A 26,599-nucleotide genomic window follows, 5' to 3' on the forward strand; every position below is an offset into this window, starting at 1 on the left:
TCGAAGCAGAGAAAGAGGAGAGGAGAGCCTGATAGGTTAGGAGGTCGTCACGGTGTTTGGATTTCCACCATTTCCGCTCTGCTGCCCGAAGGACGGTTCTATTAGCACGCAGTGCATCATTTAGCCAGGGAGCAGGAGGGGACTGAGGGGACTCGAGTCACCTCTCGAGTTCCCTCTCAAGCCACCTCTCAAGTCTCCTCTCGAGTTCCCTCTCAAGTCCCTACCCAATGTCCTGGTCCGTTGGAAGTTCTGCTGGGGGTCCTGCCAACCCTGTGTCCTGTGCGGTTGGAGGCCCCGCCGTCTACTCTTCTGCCGGGGGTCCTGACAACCCTATGTCCTGTGCCGTTGGAGGTTCCGCTGGGTGTCCTGCCAACTCTATGTCCAGTTCCGTTGGGGGTCCCGCCGACTACTCTTCTGCCGTGGGTCCTGCCAACCCTATGTCCTGTGCCGTTGGAGGTCCCGCCGACTACTCTCCTGCCGGGGGTCCTGCCAATCCTCTGTCCTGTCCCGTTGGGGGTCCCGCCAACTACTCTTCTGCCGGTGGTCCTGCCAACCCTATGTCCTGTGCCGTTGGAGGTCCCGCCGACTACTCTCCTGCCGGGGGTCCTGCCAACCCTGTGTCCTGTCCCGTTGGGGTCCCGCCGACGACTCTTCTGCCGGGTGTCCTGCCAACCCTATATCCTGTTCCGTTGGAGGACCCGCTGAGAGTCCTGCCAATCCCATGTCTTGTTCCGTTGGAGGTCCCGCCGTTACCTGTCTCGCCGGGGGTCCTGCCAACTCCTGGTCCTCTTCCGTGGGGGATCCTGCCGAAGCCTGTCCCACCGGCTCTGGTTTCTGTCCGGCCGACACCGGGTCCTGCCCGGCCTCCGAAGCTGTCCCGTCAGCGCCTTCCTGCCCAGCCTCCGGAGCTGTCCCGTCAGCGCCTTCCTGCCCGGCCTCCGGGGCTGTCTGGCCTTCGCCCTCGAGCCCGGCCCCCTGAGAGCCCGGCCCCCAGAGAGCCGCGGTCTTCTCCTTGGAGCCCGGCCCCCTGAGAGCCGCTGTCTTCGCCATCGAGCCCGGCCCCCTGAGTGCCGCGGTCTTCGCCCTCGAGCCCGGCCCCCTGAGTTCGCCCGCTGTGGCCTTCGCCCCTCCATGGACTTTGCCTTGCACCCGGGCCGTCCGCCCGAGACCCCCTCCATTGTCTCTGCCTTGCCCTCGGGCCATCCGCCCGAGACCCCCTACATGGTCTCTGTCTTGCCCCCGGGCCGTCCGCCCGAGATCCCTTCCGGGTCCTCCGCTGTGCTCCTGGGTTGTCAGCCCAGACCCGTCCTCCTGACCCCCTCCACCCACCCTGGAGGCCCTAGTTTTGTGTCCCTCCTCCGGTCCCCCTCCACCCACCCTGGAGGCCCTAGTTTAGCCTTGAAATAAAGGAGTTTGTTGTCACTTTAATCTGCATTTGGGTCCTGCTTCCTACCCACACCGTAACACTTATATGATTCTGTTTTCTTCAAGTTTGTATTTTGTTGGGCGAATGTACTTGTAAGTCGCTTTGGATAAAAGCATCAGCTAAATGTAATGTAATGTATTATACTCTTATAAGATGTATGTAGATAGTATAAGAAATGTGCAGAATATGACATATTGATAGATGTCTTGTAATAAAAAAAAAAGTTTTTCATCTCCGACCTTGTCAGGTATTGAACAATCAATCAAAAAATAACCCAGAATTATTAAATAAAAAACACAGAATTTGTGTGATTATACTACATGATTTACAAATAAACACCACTGCATATGTACAACTGTTACACATGCTGATGTAATGCAAATTTGTCCAACTTGGGATCAATAAAGTATATCTTATCTTAAGATGATCGATGGCTACTGACATATTTGCAAAATTTGCCTCTGAACCTTGACAAGTGCATGTTTCAGGCTTATCAATGAACGACAGGGGTCACAGACATAAGACCAGCTGTTAAATAAAGCTCTTCTGACCTTAGCTGGCATGCTGGCATATATTAATGCTGCCCAATATTGGCACAAGCAATTTTCACCCATTTATTAATTATATGTTTTACATTTGAGTGTCGCGTAGAAAGGAGCCAGTTGAGGTGGTTTGGGCACCTAGTTAGGATGCCACCTGGGCGCCTCCCTAGGGAGGTGTTCCAGGCACGTCCAGCTGGGAAGAGACCAAGGGGTAGACCTAGGACCAGGTGGAGGGATTATATTTATTCGCTGGCCTGGGAGCGCCTTGGGATCCCCCAGTCAGAGCTGGTTGATGTCGCCAGGGAAAAGAAAGTTTGGGGCTCTCTGCTGGAACTGCTACCCCCGCGACCCGACCACGGATAAGCGGGAGAAGATGGATGGATGGACATTTGAGTGTTTCCTATCCCCTAAACTTCCAGGGATTTACACAGTTTAATACTGGCAACTTCTTATTATGGGAAATACGAAAACGTCTTTTAAAACTACAATTCCCAGTAGAGACTTGCCATAGATAGAGAACATGTTGCGAAACACAATAGCCAGCATGTGTAGTTCTGGGGAAGAGGGGGGGACGGGGTGGACCCGTTCAAATCCAGTTTTGTACAGTCTACCGCAGGCTTGGAATTTCGTCATTTTAGGGGCAAGGCCATTTGGCCTTCCCGTTCAAATTTTTTTTAAGGGCACAAAGGCCACATGACAGGGCACAAAGGCCACATGACAGGGCACAAAGGCTGTTTGGTTAAATTACGCTGGTCAATCAACATGACTGAAAAGTGTAGCACTAACGTCAACACCAGTCGTTTTATAAATGGCTGAATAGCAATAGTGTTTCTTAAACGTATACGTTAAGTTCAGCCATAAACCACATAAGTCAGTCAGGGTTAGACAGTAAGGGTACAATTGTATTGTCACTGGCCCCACCATTGTAACCACTGGCCCGGAGCATTCGTCCACCAAAAAAAAATCGACTAATAATGAAGAAAATTAACACATTTGTTGCAATAATTTATGCACTAACTGCATTACTACTTGTACTACAACATTTTAATCATCAGTTCTTCCTCATTTCCCTCAATTGTTCATATTTGGTTTATTAAAACAATGATATTGTGGTCATTGTTAAAAAATGTCTGCTATTATTATGAGGATTATTATTTATATAATGCACTTTCTGCCTTCCTGTCATTAGGAGTTAGACATGTAATGGCTATGTAATTGATTTGATTAGAACCTTCATTATCCTAAACTGCTGGGACATTTCGCCAATACCTTTATATTGTCTACTCTTCACTTACTTGTAAGCATAGGTCGGCATTGATGTACAGAGCCGACAGAAGACCTTGTTTATACTGGCATCATATTGAGAGGTGCAGTGACGCGTCCTAAAACCAGGAAGTAAGCTGCTGGTTCCCTCGACAAAAAGCAATGGAATTTCTCCACAGGGTTTTGGAAAATAGCTGGAAATAAGGTCTGTGGAAAACAAACCTGTTTGATGGTTAGGTGGCGCGATAGTCTGTAGTGAAGAAGGAGCGCCCTCCCGCTCACGGGAGCCTGCTCGCGCTGTGCTCCGCAGCAACAGCTGTTTGCCTTCCCCCCCAACAATGACAACCGACTCACGAAACGCTATGTTGTAGCGTTGATAAACGAAACAATTTAACTAAATTGCTAGTCAAAATACCAATACCACAGGACATTTTTTACCGTGGTTCCATCCCATTTGAAGTGCTGTTCAACGCTCTGCGTAACCCTCGGAGCACACTCAAACATCCAATCACAGAGCTTGAGGACTATCACAGGGTTTGTACTTCCGGGTGTAATATTCTCTAAAGCAAATGAGCTGCTCCGACCCTTGGTCCTGACGGACTCCAACTTGTGTTTATTCATCAAACAAATAAATAAACACAAAGGCAAGGCAAGTTTATTTATATAGCACATTTCAACACAAGGCAATTCAAAGTGCTTTACAAAAAACGAAAGACATTAAGAACATTTAAAATCAGTCATTAAAAAGAAAAGATAATAAAAGAAAAAATACATGGATAAAAGTTACAGTGCAGTTTAAGATGTGAATAGTTCAATTAAAAGCAGCGGCAAAAAGAAAAGTCTTTGGTCTGGATTTAAAAGTAGTCAGAGTTGCAGCGGACCTGCAGGTTTCTGGGAGATTGTTCCAGATATTTGGAGCATAATAACTGAACGCTGCTTCTCCATGTTTAGTTCTGACTCTGGGGACAGAAAGCTGACCAGTCCCTGAAAACCTGAGAGTCCCTGAAGACCTGAGAGATTTATGGTTCATAAATTAGCAGTAGGTCATAAATGTATTTTGGGCCTAAACCATTCAAAGCTTTATAAACCAGCAGCAGTATTTTTGAAATCTATTCTTTGACACACAGGAAGCCAGTGTAAAGACTTCAGAACAGGAGTGATGTGATCCACTTTCTTAGTATTAGTGAGGACTCGAGCAGCGGCGTTCTGAATCAGCTGCAGCTTTCTAATAGATTTAGTGAGACCTGTGAAGTAGTCCAGTCTACTGAAGATAAAAGCATGGACAAGTTTTTCCAAATCCTGCTGTGACATTAGTCTTTTAATCCTAGATATATTCTTTAGGTGATAGTAGGCTGATTTAGTAACTGTTTTAATGTGACTGTTGAAACTCAGGTCAGAGTCCATGACTACACCTAGATTTCTGGCTTTATCTGTTGTTTTGAACATTGCAGACTGAAGCTCAGCGCTAACTTTTATACGTTTTGTTTAATTGGAGAAGGTTCTGATACATCCAGTCATTGATTTGTTCATTGCACTTACTCAGTGTTTGAATTGGAGCATAGTCTCCTGGTGAAATTGTTACTTAAATGTGTGTGTCATCCGCATAGCTGTGATAACTTATTTTGTTGTTTTTCATTATCTGAGCCAGTGGTAGCATGTAGATGTTAAAGAGAAGAGGCCCCAAGATGGAGCCTTGAGGTACCCCACGTGTCATATTTGTAAACTCAGATGTGTATTTACCATTAGAAACAAAGTTGTTTCTGTCCTTTAAGTAGGATTCAAACCAATTTAGAACTGTTTTCGAAAGTCCCACCCAGTTTTCTAGTCGGTCGAGTAATATGTTGTGGTCAACAGTGTCAAACGCAGCACTGAAATCTAATAATACTAACACTGAAGTTCTGCCACTGTCTGTGTTTAAGTGGATGTCATTGAAGACCTTTACAAGAGCAGTCTCAGTGCTGTGGATTGGACGAAAGCCTGACAGGAACACATCGAAACAACTATTTAAATGCAAGAAATTACTCAACTGTTGTAAAACACCTTTTCAATGATTTTACCCAGAAATGGCAGGTTTGATATGGGCCTGTAATTGTTCATTACTGAAGCATCTAGATTATTCTTTTTTAAGAGCGGTTTAATGACTGCAGTTTTCAGGGCCTGTGGAAAAATACCTGAGTGAAGAGATGTGTTTACTATATGAAGTAGATCTGAGGCCATGCAACGAAAAACATCTTTGAAAAATCCTGTTGGAATAATATCAAGGCAGCAGGAGGAGGGTTTCAGAAGTTGAATAATGTCCTCTAGGTTTTTATCATTAATCTGATGGAATTGTGTCATGGTGTTTGAATTGATATTAGGTGGACATAGGGACAACACATTTGCTGTACCTGATGCAGAGGCACTGACTGCTTGTCTGATTTTCTGAATTTTGTCAGTGAAAAAGGCAAAATCATTGCATGCCCTGGTGGATAGAAATGCAGAGGCTACTGACACTGGGGGGTTAGTTAGTCTGTCGACGGTAGCAAACAAGGCATGTGCATTGTTTTTGTTTTTGGTAATGATGTCAGAGAAGAAAGACTGTCGTGTGTTTTTCAATTCCAAATTATAAAGGCCAAGTCTCTCTTTATAGATTTCAAAGTGAACCTGGAGATTTGTTTTTCGCCACCTACGTTCAGCTTTTCGACACTCTATTTTTTCTTCTCTCACGGTCATGGCCTTTCTCCATGGAGATATTTTCTTCCCAGTCACTTCCTTTACCTTAGTTGGAGCAATGGCATCTATAATATTTTGAATTTTTGAATTAAAATGATCTACTAGCTCATTTACTGACAAGTTAGCAGGGGCAAGTGTGGAAGAAACATTCTGAGTAAACATTTCCCTAGTATTTTCAGTTAAATATCGCTTTGTGGTTACCTCTTTTTGAACATTTTTGTGAACAGAAATAGAGCTCTCAAAGAACACACGGGAATGGTCAGAGAGTGCAACATCAGTCACCACAACCTTAGAGATATTCAGACCCTTTGAGATAATTAAGTCCAGAGTGTGCCCCTTATTGTGCGTGGGATCCGTGACATGCTGAGTCAGTCCATAGTTATCAAGAACACAAAACAGTTCTTTAGCCCCTCTGTCCTGGGGGTTGTCAATATGGATGTTAAAATCACCAACAATGACTAGACGGTCAAAGTCAATACACACTATAGACAGCAGTTCAGTAAAGTCATCAAAAAAGCTTGCACAGTATTTGGGTGGTCTATAGATATTTAGGAACAGAGCTCGAGTGGAGCATTTCAGCTGAAGGGCCACATATTCAAAAGAAGCAATGTTCCCATAAGATGTCTTCCTGCATTGAATGGAATCATTGAACAAAATAGCAACTCCACCCCCTTTCTTATGCATTCTTTCCTGACTCATAAAACTAAAGTTGGGAGGGGTTGATTCGATAAGAACAGCTACACTGTTATTTTGTTCAATCCAAGTTTCCGTTAAAAACATAAAATCAAGATTGTGCTCAGTGATAAAATCATTGATTAAAAATGTTTTTCCTGCCAGAGACCTGACATTTAATAAAGCTAGTTTAAGTTTGTTAAACACACTATCAGTAAGATTTTTTGTGACAAGCTGTGGCTGACATGGAATCAATGCTAAATTTGATAAACTCACACGAACGTTTGAGCACTTCCTGTTTCTAAGCTGATTCACCGCTCTTAATCTATTACCTATCAACACAGATATCGGCAAAGCTACAGGCAGGCAGGGCCCCGGCATGTCCTGGAAAGAAGATAATTATGTGTTATTATTGAGTAAATGGAGAATTGCACAGGGGAAAATAATGTATCTATGCCACAATTTTAGATGCGGATTTTGTTAAACTAATACGTTTGCGCTGTGGACCAACACTATAAATTGACGGGGAAGGGGGTAGCAATAAAGATAACACCATCAAACAGTTACACAACATAACATAAATAATATCGATACCAGCATCCCTAGCAACCACCTTGGTAACAATTAAAACGTTGAATGGACACAATTTCCTGAAGTAATCTTCGTAATAACGAGCAAACTAAAGATCATGTGCATCCACTGCACACATAATCTGAAATAACAACTCATATTACTCGCATCAAATGACATCAAAACGCATTTTAAAGGCCAAACTAACTTTAAAATAGGCATTTTCCACCGAGAATAAAACGAATGTCGGCCATGTTCTTTTTTTCTGCAGGGAGAAATGTGAAGATCACGTGACATAGACGCCAGCCATTGGAATGAATGGTGAAAAAAAACGTAGGGATCTTACAATTTCAATGGCTTTTTTGTAGAAATACTACATCCTACGTTGTGGACCAACGTAGTTATTACACGTTTTTTTGTGAGACTGGGTGGGTAGATGATGAAAATGCTGTTTTGTTTATAGGCTCCCAAATTAGCACGTATGTTCAGGTAATTAAAACCAGTAGTTATACAGAAAAATAAATATAAATGCGTATACTTATTTTCCTTCAGCTCTATAACTGTCAAAAGAACACTTCCAAATTCCAGATGCTCCCACACAGATAACTATTTCTCATTCAATACACCATGATGTATTTTAACTCAATTGTATTGTCTATTGTATTTCCTCTAGACTCTCCAAAGCCTGCCTCTGTGTCAGTGAGTCCCTCTGCTGAGATAGAGGAGGGCAGTTCAGTGACTCTGACCTGTAGCAGTGATGCTAACCCAGCAGCTAACTACACCTGGTACAAGGAGGATCAAAATGCACACCTTTCTTCTTTCAATGAAGGACCACGTCTTGTCCTCATCTCCATCCAGTCCTCTGACGCCGGACAGTATTACTGTGGGGTGACAGCATCTCCATTGATGTGAAATGTGAGGGAAACATTGTTTTAAAGCTTTGATCTGTCCAGTCTTTGCTGGAGAAGATTTCACTGATCGCTTCTCATTCACAGTCTGCTGTGATTCTCTGAGTAGCTTCAGGTGATTTTAAGATACTAAACCGTTTTTTTTTTTTTTAAAGGACATTTATTGACAATAATTTCCCAAAAACCTATCAATTTATCCAAAATGTAACATCTGAGAACGCCATGTAAATATTTAAAACCTCCTGATGTGAATGACCCGGGTCTCTCTGAATCTCCGGATGCTCCAAAGCTTCCCTCTGTGTCAGTGAGTCCCTCTGCTGAGAGAGAGGAGGGCAGTTCAGTGACTCTGACCTGTAGCAGTGATGCTAACCCAGCAGCTAACTACGCCTGGTACAAGGAGGATGAAGACTCTCCAAAAGCTTCAGGACAGATCTTCATCATCACTGACTTCAGAGCTGAACACAGCGGGAGTTATTCCTGTGGAGCCCAGAACAAGTTAGGACGTAGCAACTCCACCTTTCATCTGAGTGTTGTGGCAGGTAAATTCTCTACATTCACCAGAACTGATTCACTTTGTAATCTGAAGCAACCCAAGCATATTAAAAATGTCAGTGTTCAGGGAAGAACCTCCATGGTGTCAGAGGTGGATCACACTGACAATGTGATTCATCAATCTATAGTTAAGGCCCTGACACACCAGGCCAAAATTGGCCGTTTTCGTTAGTCGGACGACGAAGCGTGCCCTCCCTGTCGCCCAAACTCAATTTGGTGTGTCCCGCACCGTCGGCTGTGACATGCCTTATTTGGCCTTCCATGGCCGACGCACGGCCGATTCAACATGTTGAATCGTGTGCGTCGGCCACAGGCAGTCGAACAAAGAAATCACTCTGATTGGCTAGTCAGCTAGCGAATCAGTACATGAGAAGCGAAACGGTTGCTTGAGAATGTCTTCCACAAGCAACACTCCAATGGCTGATAGCTCCAGTACCGCACGAAACATGTTTTCGATGGACGAGAGTGAAAATGGAACACACACGCTATTTGTTGCTTGTTTAGATCACGCAGTCTGTTCTTCTTCTCTGTCTTCCAGTTTTTGCCTCTTTTGAATGACGAATACACACTACCGCCGCCTGCTGGTATGGATAATTATTGCCACTCACGCATTTCGTACGTGCTACTTGGCCGTCGGCTAAAGTCTTAGAGGTGAGAGAGAGCGGACCTATTGACAACATTTCCCGTCAAAGCTATACTGTGGCTCATAAATGCAATGTGAAGAGAACTTGTGATCAAAGACAACGTCCTGAGTTGAAACCAGTAATGAATTTAGCCAATAAATAATTGGGGTCAACTTTAAAATATGAGAAATGTTTTATAAATTCTTAAAGTATATGCAGGTTTCATGAATGAGGGTATGATGTCGTCTTCTCTCTCTTCATCAGTTGGACTCTATCCCTGAGTATGAGAACGACTCACACACTGCAGCACAGACAGAAGACACAGAGGAGCAGGGAGACATGGTGTGAAGTCCACTCAGGTTAGAGCCTCCTGCATCAGATCAAACTGGCCCACTCCACATTTAGAGTCACAGTTCCAGCTGTAACTTTACACAAAGTCTCTCTGATTCTCTTCAGATGCTCTCCTGATGGAAACAAAGAAGAAGGACGTTGAAATGTCCCTGAGGAGAGCGAGGCTGTGCAGGATGTGTGCGAAGTGGATATATTCACGTTCAACTCTTAAAGTTTGTATTGTCAGTGTTCAGCAGCAGCAGCAGCAGCAGCAGCAGATAGGAGTCAGCAGCTTGTAGGTTTAGAGAATGAGCTGCTGGAAGCTTGAAGTGAATCATGTCGAGGTGTCAAACATGATTCATCGTTAAGAACAGCCGGTGGTCAGGTGCTCTATATTACTGCTTCAACTATCTGTACATGCTTATGTGTTACATGCAGAGTTGTTGATATTACAGAAGTCTAGTCAAATTGTTTTTTTTATTCCACATAATAAATAACTTGTAAGAGTCCTCGTCAGTGTCTTGGTTAATAGCTGTCCTGGCTGACAGAGCCAATCAAGTCTGTTTAAAACAGAGAGCCAGAAAACATCACCTTTCACTCCATGTACAGTTTAGATGTTCACACCATGAAACATAAGCTCACTAGTAGAAGACCTTGTTAGATGTTACTGTGTCAGATTACAATCAGAATAAATCAACAGCCAGCTCTACAACAAGTGAAGGACCATCGGACGAGTGTTTGGAAAAGATCACCTTCAAAGATCTCTAGATTTCAGGTTTTCTGTTTCACTTAGCGGTATATCATGTTTCATTATTAGCTAGCAATACAAACACAAATCTAATAAGTGTTGCTTTTGTTTATCTCCCATAGTGTCCCCATGTGGTGATGTGTCACTAAGGAAGGAAGGAGGAACCTATTGCGGTGAGCACGTTGTAACTTCCGGTTGTTGTTGTTGTTGTCATCTCCGGGTATCCCGTGTGCCTGTTCTGTTGCTGATAGCTTATTAACTTAAACTTAATCGATCGTTTTAAAACTCTTGATCACGGCAACTGCCTGACGTTGTAATCACACGTTACTACAGCTTAAGCACTCACAACTCTCCTTCTCTTAGCGACTGTAACTCCACAGTTGCCTACACTCTTTTCGGGTTTGCGGGTAGCTACTTTAGCTTGATAGCTAGCCATGGCTCTTTCCCCACCCTCTGGTGCTATTTCCTGCTCTTCCTGTCTCATGTTTGGTTACTTCCCGGCCTCCCTTACTGGTAAGGATACATGTGTTAAATGTAGTATAGTTGTTAGGTTGGAGGCGGGAATCATAGCCATAGAAGCCCGGCTCCGCATCTTAGAAAGTAACTCAGCTAAAGTAAAGCCCATGTTAGCATGTGTGGACCGGCAAAAGGTAGCTCCTCTTAGCCGTCCCCCGGCAACTCCTGAGCAGCAGGGAGGCTGGGTGACTGTTCAGAAGGGGCATAACGTGAAACCCGCAGGTCCCCACTAACCCGTTCACGTATCTAACAGATATTCCCCACTCAGCGAGACACCCGCTGAGAAGCCAACTCTGGTTATTGGTAGCTCTATTATGAGACACGTGAATTTAGAGACCGAAGCCTCCACAGTCACATGCATTCCGGGGGCCAGAGCGGGCGACGTTGAGGCGCATCTTAAACTGCTGGCTAAAAATAAACATAAATACGGTAGGATTGTTATTCACGTCGGTGGTAATGATGTTCGTTTACGCCAATCAGAATGCACCAAACTTAATGTGGAGTCGGTGTGTAGTTATGCTAAAACAATGTCGGACACCGTAATCTTCTCTGGTCCCCTCCCCAATCTGATCAATGATGACATGTATAGCCGCACGTCATCATTTCAGCGCTGGTTGTCTTGGTGGTGCCCAGCAAACAATGTGGGCTTCGTAAATAACTGGACAGCCTTCTGGGGAAAACCTGGTCTGATTAAGAGAGACGGCATTCATCCTACTTTGGAAGGTGCAGATCTCATTTCGGCAAACATTTCAGGGCTTTGTGGACTTAATCCATGACAAACTGGAGTTGAGACCAGGAGGCAGAGTCGCAGTCTTACACGCTTCTCTGCGCTCTCTCCTAGGCAGTCACCCATAGGAATCCCGAACCCAATAAAATACCCAATATTAGCGGTGTGTGTGTCTGCCCAAGGACAATTTAAGGTAAAACCTAATAGAGGTGTCATACATAATAACCTAATAAAAGTAAATGTAACAACTACTACAGTGCAACAAAACAGGAAGATTAAATGTGGTCTCTTAAACATAAGATCTCTAGCATCTAAAGCAATATTGGTAAATGATTTAATATCAGATTATAATATTGATATATGCTGTCTCACTGAAACTTGGTTGAGACATGAAGAATATGTCAGCATAAATGAGGCCACTCCACCCAGCCATGTCAACACTCATATTGCTCGAGGCACGGGCCGAGGAGGTGGAGTTGCAGCAATCTTTGACTCAAGTTTACTTATCAATACTAAACCAAAATTAAATTATACCTCTTTTGAAAGCCTCATTTTTAGTCTTACGCATCCGACCTGGAAAACTTTGCAGCCAATCTTATTTGTTACAGTGTATCGTGCACCAGGTCCTTATTCAGAATTCTTATCAGAATTCTCTGAGTTTTTATCAACTTTGGTTCTTAAAACAGACAAAGTAATTATCGTAGGTGACTTTAATATTCATGTTGACGATGATAAAAATAGCCTTACTGTTGCATTTAACTCTATATTAGATTCTGTTGGTTTCTGTCAGAGTGTAAATAAACCAACCCACTGCTATAATCACACTCTCGACCTTGTTCTGACTTATGGTATTGAAATTGAGCAACTATTAGTGGAACCGCATAATCCTGCTTTATCCGACCATTTCTTAGTAACTTTTGAAGTACTGTTACGAGACTACAAAGCATTAGTCAAAAGCTCCTGCAGCAGAAACCTATCTGTTAGTGCTATAGCCACATTTAAGGAAGAGATTCCACCAATACTTAACTTGATAGCATGTCTGCATGTAGGGGAGGAAACTTATACAAAATCTACACCACCCCAAATTGATCATGTTGTTGATAGTGCTATAGATGCGCTGCGAATAAAATTAGACTCTGTTGCTCCTTTGAAAAAGAAGAAAATAAAACAACATAGATTAGCTCCATGGCATAATGCCGAAACCCGCAAAATAAAGCAAAAGTCTAGACAACTTGAAAGGATATGGCGTTCCACTAAACTTGAAGAATCTCGTTTAATTTGGCATATTACTCTCAATGAATATAAGAAAGCACTGAGTAAAGCGAGAGCAGCCTACTACTCTTCATTAATAGATGAGAATAAGAATAATGCAATATTTCTTTTCAGCACTGTAGCCAGGCTGACAGAGAGCCACAGCTCGATTGAGCCTTCTATTCCCATAGCACTCAGTAGCAATGATTTTATGTGCTTTTTTAACGATAAAATTGTTACTCTTAGAAACAAAATTAATGACCTCTTGCCTTTGACCAGTATAGTGTTATCAACAGCTCCCGGAATCGTAAGTTCTAATATTACACTAGATAGTAAACTAGAATGCTTTTCAGCCAATAACCTTGAACAATTACATTCAATGATTCTCTCTTCTAAACCATCAACGTGCATGTTAGACCCAATTCCAACTAAGCTGTTGAAGGAAGTTTTTCCATTAATTAGCACTTCTTTATTAAATATTATGAATATGTCTTTATTATCAGGCTATGTTCCACAATCATTCAAAGTAGCAGTGATAAAACCGCTTCTTAAAAAGCACAACCTCGATCCAGAGGTTTTAGCCAACTATAGACCTATTTCTAATCTTCCGTTCCTCTCAAAAATTCTTGAGAAAGCGGTTGCAAAACAGTTGTGTGATTACTTAAAAAACAATGATTTATTTGAAGATTTTCAGTCTGGCTTTAGAACACATCATAGCACAGAGACAGCTCTGGTTAAAGTCACACATGACATTCTAATAGCCTCAGACAAGGGACTTGTCTCTATTCTTGTTTTGCTCGATCTCAGTGCTGCATTTGATACTATCGACCATGATATCCTATTGCAAAGACTAGAGCACTTGGTTGGCATAGAGGAAACTGCTTTAGGCTGGTTTAGGTCCTATCTATCTGAACGCTCTCAGTTTGTACGTGTTAACGATGAATCTTCCACGCAAACCAAAGTTAGCCATGGAGTGCCACAGGGCTCAGTGCTCGGACCTATTTTGTTCACATTATATATGCTTCCGTTAGGCAATATTATAAGGAATCATTCTGTAAACTTTCATTGTTATGCGGATGATACTCAACTATATTTATCAATCAAGCCTGATGAAATTAATCATCTAAATAAAATTCAAGACTGCCTTAAGGACTTAAAAACGTGGATGACCTTAAACTTTTTGATGTTAAACACGACCAAAACTGAAGTTATTGTACTTGGCCCGAAGAATCTACGAAACAAATTATCTAAAGATATACTAACTATGGATGGCATTAATTTGGCCTCCAGTGAGACTATAAGGAATCTTGGTGTTATATTTGATCAGGATTTATCCTTTAACGCCCACATAAAATCAATTGCAAGGACCGCCTACTTCCATCTACGTAACATTGCAAAAATCAGGCATATCTTGCCTCAAAACGATGCAGAGAAACTAGTCAATGCATTTGTTACTTCTAGGCTGGATTATTGTAACTCTTTATTATTAGGGAGTACCAAGAAGTCAGTCAAGTCGCTTCAGCTGATTCAAAATGCTGCGGCTCGTGTACTAACCAGAGTTAGGAAAAGGGACCACATTACTCCTGTTCTGGCTGCCTTACACTGGATAGAATTTAAAATTCTTCTTCTCGCCTACAAAGCCCTTAATGGGCAGGCGCCATCTTACCTTAAAGAACTCATTATACCCTACTGTCCTACTAGGGCATTGCGTTCCAAGAATGCAGGGTTGTTGGTTGTTCCTAGAATCTCTAAAAGTACAATGGGAGCCAGAGCCTTTTCTTATCAAGCTCCACATTTGTGGAATCAGCTTCCAGTTTGTGTTCGGGCGGCAGACACCCTATCCGTTTTTAAGAGTGCGCTTAAGACCTTCCTTTTTGATAAAGCTTATAGTTAGGGCTGATTAGATTCAGCCCCTAGTTTTGCTGATATAGGCTTAGTTTGTCGGGGGACATCTTAATTCTTCCTTCTCTCTGTGTATACCTGTGTACTCTCATGTTCCGATTAACCCAGCTTCCCCAAATGTCTTTCTTTTTGGTGTCTATATACGCTGGGATCCGGAGTCATGGATGATCCTGCGGTCCTGTGTCCTGGATCGCGAGTCGTGGCTGTGGTCCTGGATCATCGGTCCTGGATGGATATCCTCGTGGATTCATCTTCCTATTATACACACATGCATTTCCAAACATTTGGACTACCTATGTTGCAAATGTATTATCTTTTCAATTTACACACGGCATCTATTGCACGTCTGTCCGTCCTGGGAGAGGGATCCCTCCTCTGTTGCTCTCCCTGAGGTTTCTCCCATTTTTCCCTTTAAACTGGGTTTTCTTTTCTTTGGAAGTTTTTCCTTGTACGATGTGAGGGTCTAAGGACAGAGGGTGTCGTATTGTCATACTGATATTCTGTACACACTGTGAAGACCACTGAGACAAATGTAACATTTGTGATATTGGGCTATATAAATAAACATTGATTGATTGACTAGGAAGGAAAGGAGCCACAGTGTTCATAAGGATCTGGGATGTTTCTGATATGAAGTCTTCAACTGAGAATCAATTTAAATTATTTGCATTTGGAAAAATGCTAATAGTCATATTTTAAAAACCACCCTCCCTTTCTCTTCCATCACCCTGACGCTTTATCCCTCAATCCTTCATCCCCATAACCATTCATCCTTTCATCCCTTCACGTTTCATTCCTTAATGTGTCCTTTTCCTTCACTCCTCTATTCATACACCTACAGTTTCTCTTTCTGCCTCCACTCATCTATTTCAAATGATATGTACTTTCTGGGCGCTTCTTTATTCAGACCAGACAGAAAAACGCTTGGGACTAAATTCCCATACACTGAGAGACCAAGCACTCTCCTGGCTGGCTCTCCATTTGATGTCGGAGATGTTTAAACAATGTTTGGTCCATAATATGAACACGTACCTCCTCACCAACATGCCTATCTTTACCGTATTCAAAAAAGTGCACTGGAAACGGAGTTCAGAGTTTGATGCTTTGAAGTCTGGATGTGTTGAAGGTCCTGCCACTCCTTTTAATCTAATAAATATGGGCACTACCCCTGTAACCTTACCTCAGGTGCAGTCAAGTTGGAGTCATATGTGTCTCATTGGTAGTGAAAGCAATTCTAGAACCCTGAAGGCAGGAGACTGAAAAGAGTCAAGGGAAGCTTATAAAAGTTAACAGCATTTAATTACACAAAAGATGTGGTGGTGTTCAAATGAAATTGCAAAAGGAGGCGCTCTCCTCATGTGACCTGTCAGTCCAGGTCAGGGGGAAGAAGAGATTGATTATTGGCTTGCCCTTCCTGTTGTCATCTGAGGTCTTCTCCTATTGGCTGGCGTGGTGGGGGGCGGGTCCAATGCAATTCCTGCCTTTTTCTGTTGCTAAATTACATCATTCTGGTGTCTGTGGTTATTTAAACATTCCCTGATAAACGTTATTCAGCTTCAATAAATGAGTGCTAATCCCAGTGTGTTTAGTGTACAACATCACATGTCATTTCACCTTCGATTCACGGTTTGAAAACGTAGCATTTCGCCACATGCTAATCCTAACCAGAAATGAAGAATTTTCAGAATAAAAGTGTTAACACTCTATGGCATGACTTTTTATTTTGGGAGGGAAAAAATGTTTCACCATGTGTTTTGGGCAACCCAATCTCACGGCATTTCGTGTTCACCAACACGATTTTTATTCTATTGATTCGTGTTCACCAACACGATTTTCCCCTTTTTTTCGTGTTGCACAGCACGATTTTAAAAGCAATGTATTTCTACTGGTAATGTGTTTCGTGCCTGCAGGCTGCAGCACGTCTTTTTCTCCGGTCGGGTCGTGGAAGACCGGAAGCTGTGTGGTTCATAAAAACATGTTCTTACTCAATATCAAGCCACAATTATTGCTTTTATTTTAAATCGTATAATTTCGGACTTTTTTTGTCGTCTGTGAGGAAAATAAATGGGGCTCAGAGCCTCAGGATACTAAAATCTGTATTTTTAAATCTTTTTTCCTTCTAATTTGTTATTCTTTTCTAAATAACACACTGTTATTTACTCACCAACAACACACAATTATGCTTGCTTTTATTTATTGGTTTAATTCCATAATCTCAGGCTTTTTTGGCGTCAGTCAGGAACTGAATTTCAAAATAAAATAACCAAAAACAGACGTAGGCCTATAAGGGACATTTCGAGCATCATTGCGATTGTCAACATTTCTGAGTTTAGTATGGCCGAAGACACTACACTACCCATAATCCCCAGCTATCGTTTAGGACTACAGTCCCCGTCATTAATCTTCAAACTCTGGGTTTGGATGTTGGAGTGGCCATGCGCCAAGGTTACGCCGAGCGTCAAACAGCTGTTTGAAATGGAACGAAACCACGCCAGACTATCCAAAACTGGAATCGAACGCCCCCCCAGGAACTACACATGCTGGCTATTGTGTTTTGCAAAATGTTCTATGGGACGTCTCTACTGAACGTTTTCGTTTTCCCCACAATTAGAAGTTGCCAGTATTAAACACATTGGTGTTATCAAATGTAAAACATATAATTAATAAATGGGTGAAAATCGCTTGTGTCCATAATGCGCAGCATTAATATATACCCACATGACAGCTCATTGCTACTTTGTAATTCTACTCCACTACAATTCAGAGGTTAACCTGGTATTTTTTTAATTCTGATTAATTATGTGAAATATAAACAACCCTTAAATCAGACTTTAGTTACACCTGAGTAAAATTCAGGTAAGGTGATTGTCAAGTGGCAACAATCAGGAGAGATATTTGATAGTTGGTGCTTGAGAAGACTAAACATGTATCTGCAATTGACATGAATGGAAGTGAGTAATAAAGTATATTCATTACTCATTATTCTCTACTAATAGTTCATTAAAGACTGTATATTATGGCTATTTTGCACATCCTTTTCAAGATTTTCAAAGGTTTATTGACATATCATGCACAACTACGGTGTAGTTATGCAATGAATAAAACACTTGAGTCACAGGTTCCTCAACAGCGCATTACAAGACATCTATCAATATGTGTGTGTACCTCCACCATTAAACATATTCATATTCTGCACATTTCTTATTCTATCTACATACATAAGAGTATAATTCATATGTATAATATCAGTTAAAATAAGTGCTTCAACATAGTTAACATTGCAGGAAAGCAATATATTAGACGTTAAGTACTTTTTCAGGCTTAATATTTATCTGTAGATAGATACCCCCAAAGTGTTTTTCTTATTTAAAAGAAGACCTTAATCTGTTATTTAATGTTTAAATAAAGGTTAATTCGTTTTTCTGTTTTGCACATCCTCATATTAATATCTTTGTACATCCTGCACTAAACTGTGTTATTGTAGAGATCACTTATAGTATTTTCTTGATTTTTTTATATTCTATATTTCTTTCATTGACCTTCTACTTTCCTCCTATGAAAGTATGTACTCTTAATATTTTTTAAATCAAATATAACACATAAAAACAATAATTCAATAACGTGCTTTAACCACAAGGCGGTGCACACAAGGTACACTTATATACTATATACTAATAAAGGACTGGCTTATCTATAGCCAGTTGAGTAGAAATGCTTGGCTCTATGAAACCTGATGTACTTTATGATTCTGTTTTCTTCAAGGTTGTGTCTTAATAATAATATATTAATTTTATATAGCGCTTTTCTGAACCCAAAGACGCTTTACATTTGGGAGGGAGGGTAGACAAACAAAACAAAAACAAAGACAGAACCAAAAAGAAACAAAACACAACAGAAAAGCAGTCAGGAGGAAGTTGATTGAGAGGGGGGGGGGGGGCTTATGGATAGAGAGTTGAAGAGGTGGGTTTTGAGGCGGGACTGGAACAGGGTGAGGGACTCAGACTCACGGAGGTCTTGGGGGAGGGAGTTCCAGAGCTTCGGGGCTGCCACAGAGAAGGCTCTGTCCCCGAAGCTCCGGAGTTTGGCCTTGGGGATGGAAAGCAAACCGGCTGAGGAGGATCTGAGGGACCGGGGTGGTTGGTAGAGGGTGAGGAGGTCAGTGAGGTAGGGGGGGGGGGAAGATGGTGCAGGGCTTTGTAAGTGAGGACCAGGAGTTTGTAGTGGATGCGGTGTGAAACGGGGAGCCAGTGGAGTTCTTTGAGGACCGGGGTGATATGATGCCATGATTTGGTGTGGGTGAGGAGTCTGGCGGCTGCGTTCTGGACACGCTGGAGTCTATTGAGGGAGGTGGAGCTGATGCCGTAGAGGAGTGAGTTGCAATAGTCAAGGCGGGAGGAGATGAAGGCGTGAATGAATCGCTCAGCTGCAAGGCGGGTGAGAGAGGGACGGAGTTTGGCAATATTGCGGAGGTGAAAAAATGAGATTTTTACAACATGACGGATGTGGGGCTCGAGGGAGAGGGTGGGGTCAAATATCACGCCAAGGTTGCGTGCCTGGGTGGAGGGGGAAACAGGGGTGCCATCAATGGTGACTGTCAGGTTGGGGGTTTTGCTGAGGGTGGATTTGGATCCGATGAGGAGGAGTTCAGTTTTATTGCTGTTGAGTTTTAGGAAGTTGTGTTGCATCCAGGATTTGATTGCAGTCAGACAGGATTCGATGTGGGTGAGGGGGGGGTTGTTGGGGGATTTGGTGCTGAGGTAAATCTGGGTGTCGTCGGCATAGCAGTGAAAGTCCAGGTTGTATTGGCGGAGAATCTGACCAAGGGGGAGGATGTAGATGATGAAGAGGAGGGGGCCGAGTACTGAACCTTGGGGAACACCTTGGGTGACTGAAGCTGTGGCAGAGGAGTGGTTGTTGAGGGAGATGAAGTGGGATCTGTCGGAGAGGTAGGACTGGAGCCATCTGAGTGCAGTACCTTCGATACCGATGTCATGGAGTCGGGTAAGCAGGATGGTGTGGCTCACGGTATCGAAGGCTGCACTCAGGTCGAGGAGGATAAGGATGTTGAGGGAACCGGTGTCAGCAGAGGTGAGGAGGTCATTGAGGACTTTGATGAGGGCCGTTTCTGTGCTGTGGTGGGGACGAAAACCAGACTGAAGGGGTTCAAAAAGCTGGTTGGTTTGGAGATGGCGGTGGAGTTGTTTGGAGATAATGCGTTCTATTGTTTTTGAGAGAAAGGGGAGGTTGGAGATGGGACGGTAGTTACTGAGGGAGGAGGGATCCAGACCGGGTTTCTTGAGGATGGGAGTGACAGCAGCAGTTTTGAAGGCAGAGGGAACGGTTCCTTGGGACAGAGAGGAGTTGAACAGGTTGACAAGGTAGGGGCAGAGAACGGGGAGACAGGACTTCAGTAGAGGGGTGGGTAGAGGGTCAAGGGAGCAGGTTGTGGGTTTGGAGGAGCTGATCAGTTTGAGTATTTCAGGGGGGGTAACCAGAGTGAACTGGGAGAGGCGGCCGTGGGGAGGAGGAAGGCTCGGGAGGTCCAGGGAGATGGGGGGAGAAATTGTGGCGGTGGATGTTGGGGGAGATGTATGTGTGTCAGATGCAGCGGATAGGGAGAGATTAATGGCAGTGATTTTGTCAGAGAAAAACTGGAGGAATGAACTGCATAAAGTGGAAGTGGAGGAAGGGAGGGTGTCAGCACGGGGTGTGAGGAGCTTGTTGACGGTGGAGAAGAGGGTCCTGGGGTTATGGGAGGGGTCGGTAAAGATGGTGGAGAGGTAAGCAGTTTTTGCGGCAGTGAGGGCGTCTCTGTAGGTAGTGAGATGGAGTTTGTAGGATTCATAGTGAACTGTGAGGGATGATTTCATGGGAAGGCGTTCAAGCTGGCGGCCGGTTTGCTTCAGTTTACGGAGTGCAGGGGTGAACGAGGGTGAGGAGGTTTTAAAAGTGACATTTTTCCTTTTGAGGGGGGCCAGGCTGTTGAGGGAGGCGAGTAGGGTGGAATTAAGGTGGTTGAGTTGTTCATCGGGGGGTGAGCTGAGGTTCGAGTCCAGGGGGAGAGTAGAGGATAGCAGGTCGGAGAGGTGCTGGGGATCGACAGAGCGTACATTACGGAAGGTGATGGTCCTGGGTGGGGGGGGGGGTGGCGGACGGGGGAGGCGATGGTGAACTGTATGAGTTTGTGGTCAGAGAGGGGAAAGGGGCAGGGGTGGAGGTCGAGTACTGGGAGGTTGGTGGAGCAGACAAGGTCAAGGATGTGTCCTTTATCATGGGTGGGGAAGGTGACATGTTGGGTAATTGTGAAATTGTCCAGAAGGGAGGAGAATTCAGAAGCGAGTTTGCAGGTGGGGGAGTCCATGTGGATGTTGAGGTCGCCGAGCAGTAACAGACGTGAGGAGAGGGATGAAGCAATGGTGAGGAGTTCAGTGAGATCAGAGAGGAAGGAGGGGTGTGGTTTGGGGGGGCGGTAAATGAGGATAACTATCAGTGAGGGAGGGGCTTTGAAGGTGAGGAATTCGAAGGATGGTACTGAGGGGAGGGTGAGTTCTGTCGTCCGGATGTTGTGGTTGTAGATGACAGCGAGCCCACCACCACGGCGTGAGGGGCGGGGTTTAGTGATATAATTAAAACCAGGGGGGGATGTTTGGTTGAGGGAGAAGAAGTAATTGGGTTGTTGCCAGGTTTCAGTGAGCAGAAAGAAGTCAATGGATTTGTCCAGGATTATTTCGTGGAGGATGTGGGCTTTATTGTTAAGTGACCGGATATTGAGGAGGGCAAAATTGGTCAAGTGGGGGGTTGGAGGGGTGGAGGGGTGGTGGCAGACTGGAGAGGTATGAGGTTGGCCAGGTTAGCAGCGCGGGGGTGGGCACGAGAGGGGGGGCAGTGGAGCAGAGGAGGGGGGCTTGATGGTGGGGAGAAATGGCTTGGTATATATGTTGGGAGGCGGAGGGGAGTGGGATCCGCTCCAGGAATTACATGCAGCTGGGAGTGTAGGTGAGCGGGGGAGAAAGGAGCAGTAGGAGTTGCGTTCTGATGATGCGTCAGGTGTGCGACAGTGCGTTGGGTAGAGCAGATGGATGCTATGGATTCTTCCTGGTCGAATGTACTTATTGTAAGTCGCTTTGGATAAAGGGGCAGCTAATGCAATGTAATGTACACACAGCCATAATAACTTTGTATTATTAGTGTAGGACACTTATGTATGTACAACATCTGAAGATGTGTAGTTTTATTCATGTTTTCACATAATTTTACAGCATATTGCTATACTATTTCAGACTCAGTATTTACATTTTTATATTCAATGAAAATCAGTAATATATTTTAGTTATTCTATTATTTTATTCTTTTTAAATGTTTTCCGGATTTTATATAATATAAACACCAATTCCCAGCATGCGAGCTTAAACCATAGCTGAGGATCTTGGGTAATCGCTCGAAATGCCTACGTCTGTTTCCGGTTATTTTTATTTTGAAATTCAGTTCCTGACGGACGCCAAAAAAGACGAGATTATGAAATCAAACCAATAAATAAAAGCAAGGATAATTGTGTGTTATTGGTGAGTACATAACCGTGTGTTATTCAGAAAAGAATAACAAATTAGAAGAAAAAAAGATTTAAAAATACAGATGTCAGTATCCTGAGGCTCTGAGCCCCATTTATTTTCCTCACAGACGGCAACAAAAGTCCGAAATGATACGATTTAAAATAAAAGCAATAATTGTGGCTTGATATTGAGTAAGAACATGTTTTCATGAACCACACAGCTTCCGGTCTTCCACGACCCGACCGGAGAAAAAGACGTGCTGCAGGCACGAAACACATTACCAGTAGAAATACATTGCTTTTTAAATCGTGCTGTGCAACACGAAAAAAAGGGGGAAATCGTGTTGGTGAACACGAAATGCCATGAGACTGGGTTGGTTTTAGGAACTTAGGGGTCCCTGTTATTATATCAATTATAACATGTATGTGTTTGTCTGTGTGTTTGTGTGTGTGTGTGTGTGTGTGTGTGTGTGTGTGTGCGTGCGTGCGTGCGTGCGTGCGTGTGTGTGTGTGTGTGTGTGTATGTGTGTGTGTGTGTGTGTGTGTGTGTGTGTGTGTGTGTGTGTGTGTGTGTGTGTGTGTGTGTGTGTGTGTGTGTGTGTGTGTGTGTGTGTGTGTGTGTGTGTGTGTGTGTGTGTGTGTGTGTGTGTGTGTGTCTGTGTGTCTGTGTGCCTAACCCTATCTTGACCTTCACTGTCCTCACTGTCAGACGGAATAGCCCTAACAGCCTGATCGTGTCCCTTCTGCCCATAACATTTCCTGTAAATATCAGTACATGTAGATGGTAAAAACATTGATTAGGTTTATCATTTTACAGCTGAGCACACTTGCATGATATTGCCTGGAAAAAAGTGGTCAAGTGGCACAGTGTTTCCCTGAAGCAACAAACAAAAAAACATAGTTTTAGGTAATAAATAAATACATAATAAGTCTTTAAACAATCAAATATACTTCTTTACGTATTCATGCACATGCATGTATTAATAGTTATTGTGAACTTCCGGTTTTTTTCAGAATAAAACTGATTTAAATTAAATAGTGTGGTGACCACTGTATAACATGACATAATTCACTCATGGAACTACAGTTAAGGGTATTGTTTCCGCACGGACATATGTGTTGCTTACTGTATATATTGTGTGCCCTCCTTGCTTCTCGTCCTCTTGTCTTCCCGGGCTGCGACTGTTGTGGAGCAGAATCTCTGCTCCGCGCCGATCCTATATGAGTTTGTTTTAAAATAAGGAAAACTCAAAACAACCAGGATACAGGGTTAAACAATAATCTGCTTTAATGATAAAAGGTAAGAATACAATACACTTTTCAAAGGGATAGGCCCACCCCTGCTCCGGTCCAAATGCCGGGAGAACATCATCATCTTGACGGCAGGAGGAAAAGAGACAGGACACAAGGACTCAACAGATATTGTAAGAACAACGGGAGGAGCTGTGTGGATGCTACTCCCATACAGGTCATCTATTGGCCCATATACAAACAATGGGCTTTCGTAGCGTATCAGCGCACGCCAGCCGAGATGATCCGGAAACAGTCTCTTAGTTTGAAGCAAAACAAACACATCTGGTGTTCGCTGTCTCGTATTCCTGCAGCTTTCACACACACACATTCTTCCGACTTCCCTCTCTGATCCCCTTCCCCATCATTTCTAGTCTCCTGTCATGCAAACCTGCTCCTTATTTCACACAGAGTAATTTAAGCACATTGAAGCAAACTACTTCACAATGTTGTGGCCATTTAGTACTCACACATGAAAGAATAAAACAGGGAAATCAATAAAACACAAGTACAGGTATCGTTTTGAGCAGTAATATCATCTAGCTGCTCCAATAGACACACTTCTTCCCCAAACATCTTTAACGCACACACACACCTCTTTATCATTAACAATCAATCAATCAATCAATGTTTATTTATATAGCCCAATATCACAAATGTTACATTTGTCTCAGTGGTCTTCACAGTGTGTACAGAATATGAGTATGACAATACGACACCCTCTGTCCTTAGACCCTCACATCGTACAAGGAAAAACTTCCAAAGAAAACCCAGTTTAAAGGGAAAAATGGGAGAAACCTCAGGGAGAGCAACAGAGGAGGGATCCCTCTCCCAGGACGGACAGACGTGCAATAGATGCCGTGTGTAAATTGAAAAGATAATACATTTGCAACATAGGTAGTCCAAATGTTTGGAAATGCATGTGTGTATAATAGGAAGATGAATCCACGAGGATATCCATCCAGGACCTATGATCCAGGACCACAGCCACGACTCAAGATCCAGCGCTCGCGATCCAGGACACAGGACCGCAGGATCATCCATGACTCCGGTTCCCAGCGTATATAGACACCAAAAAGAAAGACATTTGGGGAAGCTGGGTTAATTGGAACATGAGTGTACACGGGTATAGACAGAGAGAAGGAAGAAGTAAGATGTCCCCCGACAAACTAAGCCTATATCAGCAAAACTAGGGGCTGAATCTAATCAGCCCTAACTATAAGCTTTATCAAAAAGGAAGGTCTTAAGCGCACTCTTAAAAACGGATAGGGTGTCTGCCGCCCGAACACAAACTGGAAGCTGATTCCACAAATGTGGAGCTTGATAAGAAAAGGCTCTGGCTCCCATTGTACTTTTAAAGATTCTAGGAACAACCAACAACCCTGCATTCTTGGAACGCAATGCCCTAGTAGGACAGTAGGGTATAATGAGTTCTTTAAGGTAAGATGGCGCCTGCCCATTAAGGGCTTTGTAGGCGAGAAGAAGAATTTTAAATTCTATCCTGTGTTCTATAGGGAGCCAGTGTAAGGCAGCCAGAACAGGAGTAATGTGGTCCCTTTTCCTAACTCTGAAGTTAATTGTTCTTGTAGCCTAAGGGCTTCTGTGAACTTCCCTTCACCTCGGAGTCTGCTTTACTGGACTGAATACATGTATTGATAATTCAGAAGGACTATTGTCTCTCTTAACTGTGTGACTCAATTCTCAAGGCCTCTTTATGGGTCTGCCTGTCATGCCTCATTAACCAACAAGAATGTAACTGCATTAAATCTGAGAGATATCCCCCTTTGGCTTCCCCTGTTATGTTGCACAGACTATTGATAATTAACAGAGAAACTCAAGGGGCCTCTTTTAATATCTGGAAATTGCAACAAGACTTTCTGCCATTCAAATGTAACACACTTGTTATATATCAGGTGATATAATCTTCACGACCCAACAACATGTCCTTTTCTGCTCCGAAGTAAAGTACCCTTTTGCACCTTCATTGCACCGCCTCCGACTCCCTTTCTCTCGGCACTACAATAGTGTATTTAATTCCAATTACGCCATATCCACATTGATTTTAATTTCTAACACTATACAGATATTTGATTTGTGCACTGCGACCTGTTTAGCTTAATGATATTTATTTATTTCCCCTTTTTCCTTTATGAGTATTTTCTGTTAGTTATAATAGTTTTGTTTTGAAAGAGTGGTTTTATTATTGATCCAGTAGCAGTGTTGGGAAAGTTCCAAAATGTAATATATTACATATTACTTATTACTCTCTTTTGAAAGTAATAAGTTACATTACAACATTACTGTCTCTGAAATGTAATGAGTTACACTACTTTAGTTACTTGTTAGTTACTTTCACCAAAATAACCGCAAAAGAATGGCTAGGTATTTTAAATGCTAAAATGTAGTTTAGTGCAGCCCATTATACATCCAGTGAAAGGCGATGTGGTATTGCATAACAACTGTGTGGGCCATTAAGGCTACTAACAACTTGTATTACACGGGTTAGTTGAATACTCGATTCTGATTGTAAATTCTTAACATGTGACACGTTGTTAATACAGCAGTACAGACCACTGTCAAGGACTATAATGAAGGTTGCTAAGGAGGATCCAGAAAGATAAAGGAAAAGAGGTTAAAAGACGGAGCGCTGGACGTCAGATAAATCACCAGAAGAAGGCAGAGAGGAAGTAAACACTAACAGGACACGGAATAGGCTCTGTAGTGTGTTTAGTATATGGCGTGTACAGGCCCGGCTCCAGAACAACATGACTCAGGGTGCCTCTGAGGTTACAGGGGGGCAGCAGTAATAGGTTTACATGAGCAATAGTGGCCGGCAACAGCAATGAAAAATAGTATTGATGGTCCCAATGAACATATTATGGCATTTGTTATGTTTTGAAACCAAGCAAGTGAGAACATTTCAAGTGAGTTAAAAGTGCAATCCTGAAATATCTCATACAGTCCAAAGTGGACTATGGCAAAGAAAAGCACAACAGCTTCAAAGCTACTGATAAAACA

At 43.1% G+C, this 26,599-nt stretch overlaps 1 protein-coding gene and 1 long non-coding RNA gene across 2 annotated transcripts in view; both read left to right on the forward strand.

The window, feature by feature from the left end:
* Window positions 1-26,599, forward strand: part of LOC139434205 (gastrula zinc finger protein XlCGF57.1-like) — a 110,010-nt gene that overhangs the window by 17,180 nt on the left and 66,231 nt on the right. The gene's annotated exons all lie outside the window — the stretch shown is intronic.
* On the forward strand, window positions 7,904-10,065 carry LOC117451514 (uncharacterized). The gene is made up of 4 exons (XR_004552675.2): window positions 7,904-8,632; window positions 9,184-9,296; window positions 9,533-9,627; window positions 9,725-10,065. It is a non-coding gene; the product is annotated as an uncharacterized lncRNA (long non-coding RNA).

This window comes from Pseudochaenichthys georgianus, chromosome 1, assembly GCF_902827115.2.
Source record: "Pseudochaenichthys georgianus chromosome 1, fPseGeo1.2, whole genome shotgun sequence".
NCBI lineage: Eukaryota > Metazoa > Chordata > Actinopteri > Perciformes > Channichthyidae > Pseudochaenichthys > Pseudochaenichthys georgianus.